This window comes from Phyllostomus discolor, chromosome 12, assembly GCF_004126475.2.
Source record: "Phyllostomus discolor isolate MPI-MPIP mPhyDis1 chromosome 12, mPhyDis1.pri.v3, whole genome shotgun sequence".
NCBI lineage: Eukaryota > Metazoa > Chordata > Mammalia > Chiroptera > Phyllostomidae > Phyllostomus > Phyllostomus discolor.
This window is the reverse complement of record NC_040914.2, coordinates 29,244,325-29,257,537: the sequence shown is the minus strand read 5'-3', so window position 1 is coordinate 29,257,537 and position 13,213 is coordinate 29,244,325. Positions and strand designations below refer to the sequence as shown.

At 41.4% G+C, this 13,213-nt stretch overlaps 1 protein-coding gene across 2 annotated transcripts in view; it reads right to left on the bottom strand.

The window, feature by feature from the left end:
* The window catches only part of LOC114510901 (zinc finger protein 211-like), a 251,805-nt gene that overhangs the window by 77,012 nt on the left and 161,580 nt on the right, over window positions 1–13,213 (bottom strand). The window lies entirely within an intron of this gene.

Here is a 13,213-nt window from a genome sequence, read left to right as displayed (position 1 = left end):
AAGGTCTCTTTTGAGGAATCAGTTGACAGTCTGATGGGAACTCTTTGTAGTTAACTGTATTCTTATCTCTAGCTGCTTCTAGGATTCTCTCCTTAATTTTGATCTTGGGTAATGTAATTATGATGTGCCTTGGTGTGTTCCTCCTTGGGTCCAGCTTCTTTGGGACTCTCTGAGCTCCCTAGACTTCCTGGAAGTCTATTTCCTTTGCCAGATTGGGGAAGTTCTCCTTTAGTATTTGTTCAAATAACTTTTCCACTTGTCACTCTTCCTCCTCTCCTTCTGGTACTCCTATAATTTGGATGTTAGAACATTTAAAGATGTCCTGGAGATGCCTAATTCTGTCCGCATTTTTTTGAATTTGTATTTCTTCATTCTTTTCTGGTTGGATGTTTCTTTCTTCCTTCTCATCCACATTGTCGATTTGACTCTGTTTCCTTCCCATCACTATTGGTTCCCTGTACATTTTCCTTTATTTCACTTAGCGTAGCCTTCATTTCTTCATCTAATTTGTGATCAAATTCAACCAGTTCTGTGAGCATTCTGATTAGCAGTGTTTTGAAGTGTGCATCTGATAGGTTGGCTATCTCTTCATCTCTTAGTTGTATTTTTTCTGGGGCTTTGATCTGTTCTTTGTTTGGGCCATTTTTTTTTTTTTTTTTGTCTTGACACACCTGTTATGTAGTGAGGGGCTGAATCTTAGGTGTTCACCGGGACAGGGTAACCGAGGTAGCTGTGTTGTGATGCTGTTTGTGGGGAAAAGGTCTGAGAGGGAACAATGGCGCTTGCTCCGTTCTCCGCCAGATTTCAGTCACTACCACCACTTCCCACAAGCAAATTGGGCCCTTCTGGTGCTGATTCCTGGGTGGGTGGGTTTGTATACATCCTGGGACCCTGTGGATCTCTCCAATGAACTCTCCTGTGAGGCTGGGAATTTCTCCCACTGCAGTCTCAACCCCCACAGGTGTTTTGAATCAGTGGTTTGAGGCTTTATTTCCCGTGCTCAGGCCCTGGGTTGCCATAGTCAGTCCTGCTCCCCAGTTGTTTCTCCCAGTTTATCTGCATGTGAATGTGGGACCACCCAGCCTGCAATCTGCTGCCTCACCGGTCCACCTGACTAGCTGCAGCCTTGTGCGCCCTGCTCCACAATCCACTGCCTCACTAGGTCTGCCAGCCACCTCCATGCCATGAATCCTCTCTGCCCACTGCCTGTCCCTGCCCCTCCTACTGGTCTGGATGAATGTTTCTTCCCTAACTCCTTGGTTGGTAGACTTAGATACAGTCAATTTTCTGTCAGTTCTGGTTGTTTTTTGTTTTTAAATTGTTGCTGTCCTGTTTTGGGTTGTGCGAGGAGGCACAGTGTGTCTACCTAGGCCTCCATCTTGGCTGGAAGTCCCTTTTTTATTTTTCTAAGCAGCTACTTTTCTATACCTTTCTTAAGGATTGTCACCACTTTCTGATCTTCATACATCCTGCCTCTTCTTGATTCAGGCCAGTTGGCATGTGGCTCCTTCAAGCCAAACGTGGTTGGGGGAGGTTATGCCAATCCCTAATGCTACCATCCTGCCTCAGTTGGACCCACTGTGCAAAGTGAATGTTATAAAACATACACTAATACTGAAATGCATCTGTGTCTGATGTAGCGAGAAGTCTGAGCTCTGCCTGAACAGCTGTGTGACCACAATCCACACTGATTTCATCAGGTGTGTCTGACTTAAATTACACACCCTTTGCAAATAATGGAGTACATGTTGAAGACAGTAAAGTCATTCAATGACAGGAATTCTACCCAGAAATTGCATGTAAAGTTCCAGACCAAAAACTAAATATGCCAATAAAGCTATTCACACTCATTTGTTGGTACCTTAATGCATAATGTAGTCTATGAAATGTGCAATAGCACTCACTATGTAAACAATCACAATATATACCTTAATTTAAACATACTTGATCATGCTGACTGTTGTAGCTCAGTGGATTAAGCGCTGGCCTGCAAATCACAGTTGTTGGTTCCATTCCCACTCAGGGCACATGCCTGTGTTGTGAGCTAGGTTCCCTGGTGCACGGCACTGGGTCATGCAAAAGGCAAGAACACACTGATGTTTCTTTCCCTATCTTTCTCCCACCCTTCTCCTCGCTCTAAAAATAAATGAATAAAATCTTTTAAAAATACTTGATTGATTAAAAATGCAAACTGTTATCTAGGCCTTCAAGTAGTTGCATGCAATCTTTTTGCAGATGGAGGGTCTTGCCTTCCTGTTGATATCAATGCATTATTTCTGAAGCTCAATAAATCGTATCATAATGAAGAGGATATGCCCACATGGACAACCTGGGAAATTTTACCAGGCAAGTAACATAGTTACCCCATCATACATATGACACACATCTCACAAGAAGGTAGGACACACCTTAGAAAATTAGAAAAAGATGTATAATATAAACATAAATGAAAGTCTGTTGGGAGCCATCCTGCCTGGTTTCAGGGACTGTAGCCTTTTGTCCCAAGGCTAGAGCTGAGTGAAAGGCCTTGGGGACATGAGCCACTAAGGACACAGAACATTTCCTCTTGGCAGGAGCGCAGCCCCTGCCTCACTCACTTCCCACTCCTTGGCCAGGGCAGATGACTGGTTAGCAAAAGGTGGGTAAGACCCCCAAGGGAGGGGAGACCTAAGACAGGCACTGTGATGAAGGGCCATCAGGAAAGGACTTAGGGGTCTTCAGAGAAGGGGCAGAAAGACCCTCACCCCTTGACTTTGTCATAGCCTGAGTCCTCAGTCTTTCTGTAAGAGTCTCCTATCTTTTGGCCGCTTTGCTCTCCCAACCTACTCAGTCTGGGAACTATGCCAGATAACTGTGACCTTGTACTGGAACAATTGGGTCTGGGGTGTGAATCTGCCCAGAGAAAGAACATACATTGTTTTCTTTGAGGCTTGCTCTGCTCTGTAGCTATGAAACAGACACTTGAGCTAAACCCATCCCTGACCAGAGACAATCCCTGTGTTTCTCCAACTATGGACTGACTATAAATTATTTCAGTATCATTTCGACCATTTGTTGATAAGCTTTACTTGTATACTATGAGCTCAACTCAATAAAAACGTAGGGAAGAAGGCATTCAGGACCTTTCTCCTTTGATGGACTGGTCACCTTTCCTCCCTAAGCAAATACCACATTGGGCTTTTTTATCCACATCTGCCATGACCTGGGGGGGGGCAGGGGTTCTGCAGGTGGAGCCCCCCCACCCAGCAGAAGTCTATTTATTTGTAATTTAAATATCAATTAATAAAAATAAATTTTTGAAAAACTGGGGGAATTGAATTCTGACAGTTATTGGTATTTCTGCTTGTGTGAAAACGGGATTGTAAATGTAATGACAGAGAACTGAGATAATGATTAGTATGACATTTCAACGTGATAATATAACAAGGAATATGGGGGACCCCAAAACAGGAAAACCCCCACTAGCATCGCTGGTAAGGGTAAGTGGAGCAGAGACATTGACAGTTACTTTGCACATCTAAAAAAATTGGTAACTCATTTAGCTGTGCTTGCTGTACTCTAAGTCAGGGATTTAGGTGCAACCTTAACTCAGGATGCAGCTGAAGGGGCTTGCTGTGTCTGCTTGCAGGAAGCTCCTACCTCCCTGGGCCCTGTCTGCCTGGAAAAACAAATGTCAGACGAGAATGACAGGAGATATAGGGAAGGACAGATGTAACCCTTTGTGGAAGAAGTCAGAAATGGGGTGAAGGAGGAAGATTCATGCCAGGATTTAAACCCAAGTGTGAGGCAGCCATTGCACTCTTGACCATGCTGCTTGGGAAGGAGAAGCCTCTTGACCATGTAGCAGCTCAGCAGGGTCTTGGCCACACGGTTGGAAAGGATGCAAAAGAACCCCTGCCAGCCTGCCATGAAGAAGTGCCACGTGGTTTTGGATTAAGAGCAGGAGCCTAGCTGAGCATGCACAACTGGAAGAAACTGCAATACAGACAGGAATCTGCCCAGCTAAGCTACAGACTTCTATTTCTCTTCCTGGGAGACAATACCCCTGACTGGTCTGCTTTAGCAAGAGGAGACAGGACTGTGTGTTTGTGGGTGTTTTTACTTTTGTTTGTTTCTAGAGAGTGGGATTGAAAGACAGGATTCTGCCATTATTCTGAACCTGTATAACTTTTAAATACATAGTTCCTTTCCTTTTCAGAAGACTCTGACTTTGGGAGTCAAAGGTTTCTTTGGCTTTGGGCAATAGAATGCAGAGGAATAGAACCTACAGTGCTCTGTTACAATACAATTAGACACATATTCAGGAATTATATTTAGATAAAAGAAGAAGTACATATTTATAATGAAAGTTGACCCATATTTAGGTGAGAATTCTCTTACATCACATGAAGGTAGGTCAGTTTGTGAGAGGATCTATCTGACACACAAAGTTGTGGGTTCAATGCTCAGTCAGGCCATATGTAAGAATCAACCAATGAATGCATAAATCAGTGGGATAATATATTAACATTTCATTCTCCTTCTCTCCTTTCCTCTCCATAAAATACATAACACACTGATGTTTCTCTCCCTCTCTTTCTCCCTCCCTTCCACTCTCTCTAAAAATAAATGAAACCTTTAAATTTATTTAAAAATATAGTAATTTTATAAGAAGTTTTTTCCTATTTAAAAATTTAAATTACTTTTTTCCTGTTCATCAGATCTGTAGGGGTCCAGGTCTGGGTCTCAAGTCTTCATTCACTATCCAGACTGGCTGAGGTGGTTGCAGGTTATAGAAGACTGAAAGGTTATGACACTATGGATCCAAGACAACTCCTCAGGCTGGGTGGGGTCCTTTCTGCAATTTTCAATGACTTTTGCAATATGCACTACCAGCCATTCAGCAAGGAAGATCTCAGTTCACAAAGGATGCAGGCTGGATGGCTGCCACATACCAAGATAGAAGGGACATGTATTAGTAGCCCTCTCAGTTTTGGAATGAAGTTGATATGCTTACATCCACCAGGAGAATGAAACTGTTTTGAGCTGGTTCTGACATCGTGTGTACAGGGAAGACAGCCTACCAGATGAATCAGATGATACTTTCACAGCAGACCCTATACTAAGACAAAGATCCAAAATACAGAGAGCAGTTGAACCTGCACATACTGCCTAAAAGCACCAAGGAAATGCACATGTCGATAGAAAAAAAAATCCAGAAGCAATTTGGAGTGTGAAAAAATGGAACCAAACTTAACAGAAACCATGAGACTCTGAAGTTTATTGAAATGGGGAGCTGAAAGAGAAATGGACTTACCTCCATTAATGAGGATGCTCTCCTTGGAAGTGTCTGAGCCACAAGACATCAAGTGATGTGCGACCCTAGAATATTATGATAAAACCTCTCACTGAATTTCCATGAAATGCAATAAGCCCACAAGCCACAGGGGAGCATCAGGACCATTTTCCACATACTCACCACCACAGATGACCCTGTTATCTGAAAGCTGCTGAACATCTAGGGCAATGTGTTGGCCATTAACAGAAATAAGCCACACTGTTGAGCTGTACCCACTCCCTTATTCCTGGGACATTATCATCCAGAGAGTCGGGCCCAAGCTCATGTTTCACAAGAGGCACAATTCTGATGAGGAACTCCTGACAGTGAGGAGGGCCAACTATACTCTCTTGGTGAAGGTAATTCAATCAATTTACACAAATCAACCTGGCCATAGAGTTAACCTACTGAACCATAGCCACCCTTAGAATAAGGTGAGCCTCTGGAGGAAATGAGATAATAGGTAAACAATTGTCTGAGAAATGAAACATGATGTCATGGCTTTCCTTCAATTCTTCTAAATTTCTTAGCTCACTATTTACTGTATCTGTCTGACCTCTCTATTTCTCTTCAAGTTCTCATGAATGAAACGACCAACACTTTGAAGAAGAAAGAATTTCAGGGTAGCCACGTTTCTAGCAGAGCCAGAACTCAAGTTAATTCTCCCACCTCTTAGGACTCTGTGTTCTTTATACCGCATGTGGAGACTTGCCTGTTCTCAGGACCAACAAGGCCTTTTTTCTTCTAAATATTAAACAAATGATCATTTACAACTCCATTGATCAGTATTAATACTTTTCTGTATTTTGCTCCCTCTGTAACTTTTTGCAGAAATAATCTGCAGTCCCCATGCAGAAACTGTCACTACATTTACAGGTAAAATGATCATCGTTTCGTTGCAAGGAATTAAAATCCCAAAATCCAAAACTTTCATCTCACATTCATATGCCTGCTTTCAAAACCTTCGTGAATCCCAACATTGCAGCCATCCTGGCAGCAAATTTAAATTTGGTACGTAACCATGATCTCCAAGTACATGTCATATTCATAAAAGTTCATAATAGACAGTATCCCAGAAAAATCAGTAAGATGTCATGTGCAAACACAATTGTTTTCAGTCGTTTCAAAACACATACTGACAGAGAGGCAGAAGGCTATATTCTGAGTATCTATGAGCCATGGTGATACCTCATCTACTTGCTTTAGGTCTGCCTAGTACTTCCTCGCTCTCCAGGTTCCCTCTACAAAATCGAGTATTCCTGCTCAAATAACTGAGAGAACGCACTGAAACTTTGGTGTTCAATCTAAATATTTTGCAAGAGAAAAGCAGTTAGTTGCCCACAGGGGAGTTCCCATAAGACTGTCAGCTGATTTCTGAGAATAAATCTATGGTCTAGAAGAGATTGGCTGTAAATATCCATATTCATGAATATTAGCAGGAACCTACAGCTAAGATTGCTCTACCCAGCAAAGCTATAATTTAGAATCGAAGGGGAGATAAAGATTTCCCAGAGGAGAAAAAAACTAAAGTTCATCATCACCAAATCATTACTATATGAAATGTTAAAGGGACTTCTTTAAGAAAAAGATCAAAACCATGAACAATAAAATGGTAATAAATACATTTCTATCAACAATTGACTATAAAAAACCAAACTAAGCAAAGAAGAACAGACAGAATTATGGATATACTTTTTTGATGGTTGCCAGATGGGAGGGTTGTGTGTCAGAAAATGCATGAAGAGGTGAGAGGATTAAGTACAAAATAGGTAGTTACAGAGTAGCCATGGAAATGGAAAGTACAGTATAGGATATGGAGTAGCCAAAGAACGTGCATGCATGGCCCATGAACACGAATAATATAGTGGGGAGATTTCCTGAGGAAGTGGGGTGTGCTGCATGGAGGGTGGCAAAGGGAGAAAAATTGGGACAACTATAATAGCATAATTAATAAAATATAATTAAAAATAAGAAAATAATTAGCCCTGGCTGGTGTGGCTTAGCAGGTTGAGTGCCTACCTGTGAACTAAAACGTTGCCAGTTCATTTCCAAGTCTAGGGCACATGCCTGTATTGTAGGCCAGTTCCTCAGTAGGTGGTATTCAAGAGGCAACCACACATTGATGTTTCTCTTTAAAAAAATAATAAAAAATATCCCTGGCTGGTGTGGCTCAGTGGATTGAGCTCAGGTTTGTGACCCAACAGGTCACTGGTTCCATTCCCAGTTAGGGCACATGCCTGGGTTGTGGGCCAGGTCCCCAGTTGGGGGGCATGTGAGAGGCAATTGATGGATACATCTTTCACACATGGATGTTTCTCCCCCTCTCTATCTCCCTTCCCCTCTGTCTAAAAGAAAATAATTAAAATCTTTAATAAAATTATAAAAAATAAAATTAAGTTTAAAAATAAAATTAAAAAATAAACTTAATCTCTAACTTGTTAGACCTCAGGTTCCTTTATTTGACATCTTTGAGACCCACCTGTTCTGTCTTCAAGTCTTTTCTCTTCTAGCAATCTATGTAATCTTCATTGCATTACTCCATTAATTAACATTAATACATTTCTGTAGTTTACTTAACCCTAATTCTTTTCCAGAAAACATATGCAGTCCCTATACAGACACTGTCACTGCATTTACAGGTGAAATGATCATCTTTTTCTGGCAAAACTGAGGAATCCTGGGATCCAAGATCTTTATCTCAAGAATAAACACCCACTTTTCAAACCTCCACAAATGCCAACCTTGCCAGCATCCTGGCATGAAATGCGAATTTGGTACCCAACCACTCTTCACAGGTATATGTCTTATTCTTGGAAGTTTAAAACAGACCCTATCACAGAAAATTCAGTGAGAAACTTTTAGTGGAAAACAACTGTTTTCTGAAGTTGGAACACAAACAGTGACAGAGGCAGAAGGGATATATTCTGAGGGTCTGTGAGCCATGGTACCACCTCAATCACCTGCTTTAGGGCTGCCTAGTACATCCCCTCCAGGTTTCCTCTACAAACTGTGGGAGGCATTCTTGCTGTCATTGCTGAGCAAACACAATGAGCCTCTCCATATTCATTCTAAAAGCTTACTCCATTACAAAAATAAGAAAAACAAGCATTTTTCTTTCTTTTCTTTTCTATTTTGTTTTCTTTTCAGCATGTTCTGTTTGGCGAAATTTCACCAAATAAATTTCATCAAATTTCACCAAAAAATTTTAAAGGCACTGTTTCATTCATTTTTTAATTGACCTTTAGTATTTTTATAAGTATGTTGGATATGCATTTTTTTTAAAGACTCTATTTATTCATTTTTAGAGAGGGAAGGGAGGGAGATAGAGAGAGAGAAACACCAATGTGCGGTTGCTAGGGGTCATGGCCTGCAAGCCAGGCATGTGCCCTGACTGGCAATCGAACCTGCAATGCTTTGGTTCGCAGCCCAAGCACAATCCACTGAGCTACGCCAGCCAGGGCTGGATATGCATTTTTGACCTATGCAGATCATGAGTTACAAATGGGACCTGGAATTTATTAACAAATTTTTTTAATTTAATGACCGGAGGGGAGAGAGATGTGGCAGACTCTGGCCCGCAGAGTCCGTGTGTTGTGAATGAAGACAAAAACAAATGCACAGGCTACAGCAATCATGTGGAGAAAAAGGAACAGTATGGAACTCTCTTAAGATGAGAGTCCTGCGGTCAGTTCTCTCAAGGGAAGAGCACCTTGGCCACTCTCTTAAGGAAAGAGTGTCCTGACCCTTGCCTGGACAGGCTTTTATTGTTTTTCTCAGGTCTTACATCAAAGATGGATTTATTATCTATCACATAGAACATTGTTGTCTACATTTTAGGTACAATCCAGGAAATGAAAATAACAAATGCAGAAGGGAAAGACGGCAAGCTGATTAGCTCTAACCTTGGGAAAATTCACACAGGTTTTGGAAATTACCTTGAAGATAAGCAATAAACATCTACTGCTTCAGACCAGGGTGAGGGAGTTTTAGAAAGAGCAAGCCATAACAGTCTGGATGCATTTTCTAGGCCTGATTCCCACAGGAAAACCTGGTTTGAGGGTCTGGCTCCTGTCCACCACATTGCTTCTGTAGGCTTTCCATACAGAGCTGAGTCACATTTGCCAGACCAAAACAGACCAGTTCCCTACAGAAAGAGATATCAATTTTTTGTCACACTTATTTATACATTTCATTGGTTGATTCTTGTATGTGCCCTGACTGGGGATCACACCTGCAACCTTGGCAGTGCTATAACCAACTGAGCTAACTGGCCAGAGCTTACTAATATATTTGGTGAAGGTGGGTGTTAAAACTTTCTGATGCATGCCAAAAAATATTGTAAAATGCAAAAGAGCAAGACAATCAAACACATAAAGAATCTGAAAGCTAAAGAATAAGGATGACGTGGTGATTACCATAGGGGATATGGGGTAGAGGTAGATAGAAGAGGGGAGGTGCGGAAAATGGCAATGAAAGGAGACTTGAGGTGGTGAACACACAATACAATGCACAGATGACAAATTATAGAATTGTATATTAAAACTTATAAAATTTTATTATCCGGTGTCACCCCCAATGAATTCAATTAAATACAAATGAATTTTCAAAAATAAGAATGATGTTAGAATTCAGTGAGTGGTGTTGGAACTGTGCCTGACTAACCTGACATCTGGTCTGTACTTAGGGGACCTGACCTGTGACCATGGTTATTATTTTCTTTAGAATGACCCACAGTTAAATTTTTAATTATTTTCTACTTATTGGTTTGAGAAAGAGACAGAAACATCAATTAGTTATTGTACTTATTTACACATTCATAGGTTGCTTTTTATATGGCCCTAACCAGAGATAAAACACTATCTTGGCCTATCGGGATGACACTAACCAACTGAGCTACCCAGACAGGGCTTACAATTTTTTTACATAGATTGTATTCTAAAACGTGTACTTGTGTACTGGAGTCTTGAGGAAAAAATCTCAGTAGTGGCCAGAGTATACCAGCCATTGGGGTGAGGGGTTGTGTTCAGAAAAAATCTATATTCAAACCTAAAGATCTGTGGTGCTGGTACAGGGTAAATGGAAAGGACTTTCCCTAGAATATGGTCAGGGTTGAAGGGAAGACCCTGTGTGCATGACTGCATTATGCAGCCACTTTGGACATAGAGGACAGAAACATATGAGTAGTAGGTCCCTTGCATAGAGAAATCACCCAATGAAACCAGATTTTACAGGTCTGCAGCATCACTTTCTGAATGTAAGGTCTCCGAATTCACATGCGGTTGTCCACTCTCCTGCAGGGTGAATGTCACAGTGCCAGGTATTAACACCACTCAAAGAGTTGAATTGAGACATTAAATTCACTACAGTGAATGGGATCATATCCTGTGTCCCAAAATGTGAATGAAGGTATAGAGGTCCAGGTCCAAATTACTAAGGTCTCCTGAGGCTCAATTTTTGTGCTGGGCTCAAAGGCAAGGCAAATTGTGCTCCAACTCAGAAAATGGTTCCCCTGGGAAAATGAGTGGAACTGACACTTCATGGTGTTCTAGTGAACACTAAGGGGCAGAGTGTAAGGGCTCTGAGATGTAAGGGAAATGGGGAAAAAATCATAATTGCAACAATAAAAACAGCAGCTTCAGCAGACCCTCCCTGGTCCTCACAGTGTATCTGCCCCAATGAGGGTTTCATAAGCACTGGTAGACTGTCCCAAGTTCTGGAGCCAGGGCTCTGGGTTGGAACTAGCCTCTTAAATCCTACACTTATCTGTTGTGTAAACATGGAGAACCCACTTCATTTCTCTAATCCTGGATTTTCTCAGCACTTCAATATTAGTTTTCATTTCCCAGGTTGTTGTGAGAATGAACAGCAAATGCTCAGTGAGCTAACCCTGGAATCCCGGCACCTGCAAGCCCTCAGTTTGTTTCTTTTATTGATCCCTGGAGGCCATGGAAAGTGCCATCATCACCTGCTTGTCACATTTAGCCAGCTGACATTCAGGGAGTTGTAGTGAGTCAACTGGACATTCCTGGGTGGAAATACTACACTGAGACCTCAGTGCCCACAGCACCTGCCTCCCTTAAGACAGCGGGTTCTTAAACCCCTTTAAGAACCAGGTTCTTAAAGGTCAGCTGGTTCTTAAAAAGCTCATTTCTTTGTTAAAAGAACCAAAAAACCAAAAGGTTTGAGGGCGTTAGAAAAAATTGGGAGCACATGCCCTGAAAATGTCTCTACAGGCAAGCTATAGGCACACCTGCCGCAAAGCAAATGGTCACTTTAGCTCTTGACCTCCTCCAACAGCTAATGGAGACATACCTTACACTCATTTTACACACACACACACACACACACACACACACACACACACGGTAAAGCCCAGACCAGAAAGTGTTCATTTCCCAATGAGTTTCAGTGATATTCAGGAACCTGGAATTCAAATTTAGGGTACAAGACGCTAGACGTGGGAAGTCTGATCAGTGCCCTCCTACTTCCCTCAGCAATGGGCTCTGGGACTAAAAATCACCTTGCCCATTCTGATGCCATCTGGTTTCCCTGAGAGTTCTGTTCCAATCCAAGAATCCCCATGATAGCAGACTGGGAAAATGGGAGAAAACTGCACAGAAAGGGCTTATTGTATTATTAAATGACTAGAACCCTGAAAATGATGGAGAATGTTAACAGTGAAAATGAAAACTGAAAGTGTCCACTGCATTTCCCATACTGTTAAAAATGTGAAAAATATTAGAATACATCATTCCAATATGAAAAAGATTTATTCCACAAAGCAAAAAAAGGCACAAACTAAGTGAATTTCAACATGCAGTTTTGTTTCACTGCCCTTTTCTTTAAAAAAAAAATTTACCAAAATTCATAGCAGATTTAGTCAAACACGTGTTCATTTTACCAAACATGCAGAAATATCAAGTACACATCTAAGGAAAGACTCAGTTGGTTTGATCATCCAAATACATCAAGGTTGTGGGTTTATTCCCTGGTCAGGGCACATATGAGAATCAACCAATGAATTCATGAGTACAACAACAATTTGATGTTTATCTCTGTCCCTGTCTCTAAAAATCAATTTTAAAAAATGTTTAAGGAAAAAAAAAAGGCCCTGGCTGGTGTGGCTTAGTGGATTGAGTGCCGGCCTGCACACCAAAGCGTCACCAGTTTGATCTCCAGTCAGGGCACATGTCTGGGTTGCCTGAGTGGTGGCCAGTGGGGAACATGTGAGAGGCAACCGCACACTGACATTTCCCTGCCTCTTTCTCCCTCCCTTCCCCCTCTCTAAAAATAACTAAAATCTTTTAAGAAAAAAAATGTGGTAGCAAGATGATTATAGAAAGTTTAAATAGGTAATGACTGACGAGATCTGGTAGGATGGCTCAGTTGATTAGGACATCATCCCACACTCCAAAAGGTTGTGGATTCAGTTCCTGAGTTCGATCCCTCACTGTGGTAATGTGGGGGAAACAACCAACTGATGTTTCTTTCACATCTATGTCTCTCTCTTCCTTCTTGTTTCTAAAATCAACAGACATCTTCACAGGTAAGAATTTTAACAGGCAGATAAATAATCAACCAAAGCAAATATTCTTTCTCTAGAACGTGGAGGAAATGAATCCCTCACACACTACTCAAAAAATGCAAAATAGTACAATCACTTTAGATCACAACTTGCTAATTTCTTTTTGTTAAATCCTCACCCATGGGCATTTTTTGGATTGCTTTTAAAGAAGAGTGAAACGATATGAGAGACATCAATTGGTTGCCTCCAGCATGCGCCTGAAACAGGGATCAAATTTGCAACCTAGATATATGCCCAGACTAAAAATGGAATTCACACCCCTTTGGTTTGGAGACACTGCTCCAGCCAACTAAGCTACACCAGCCAGGGCA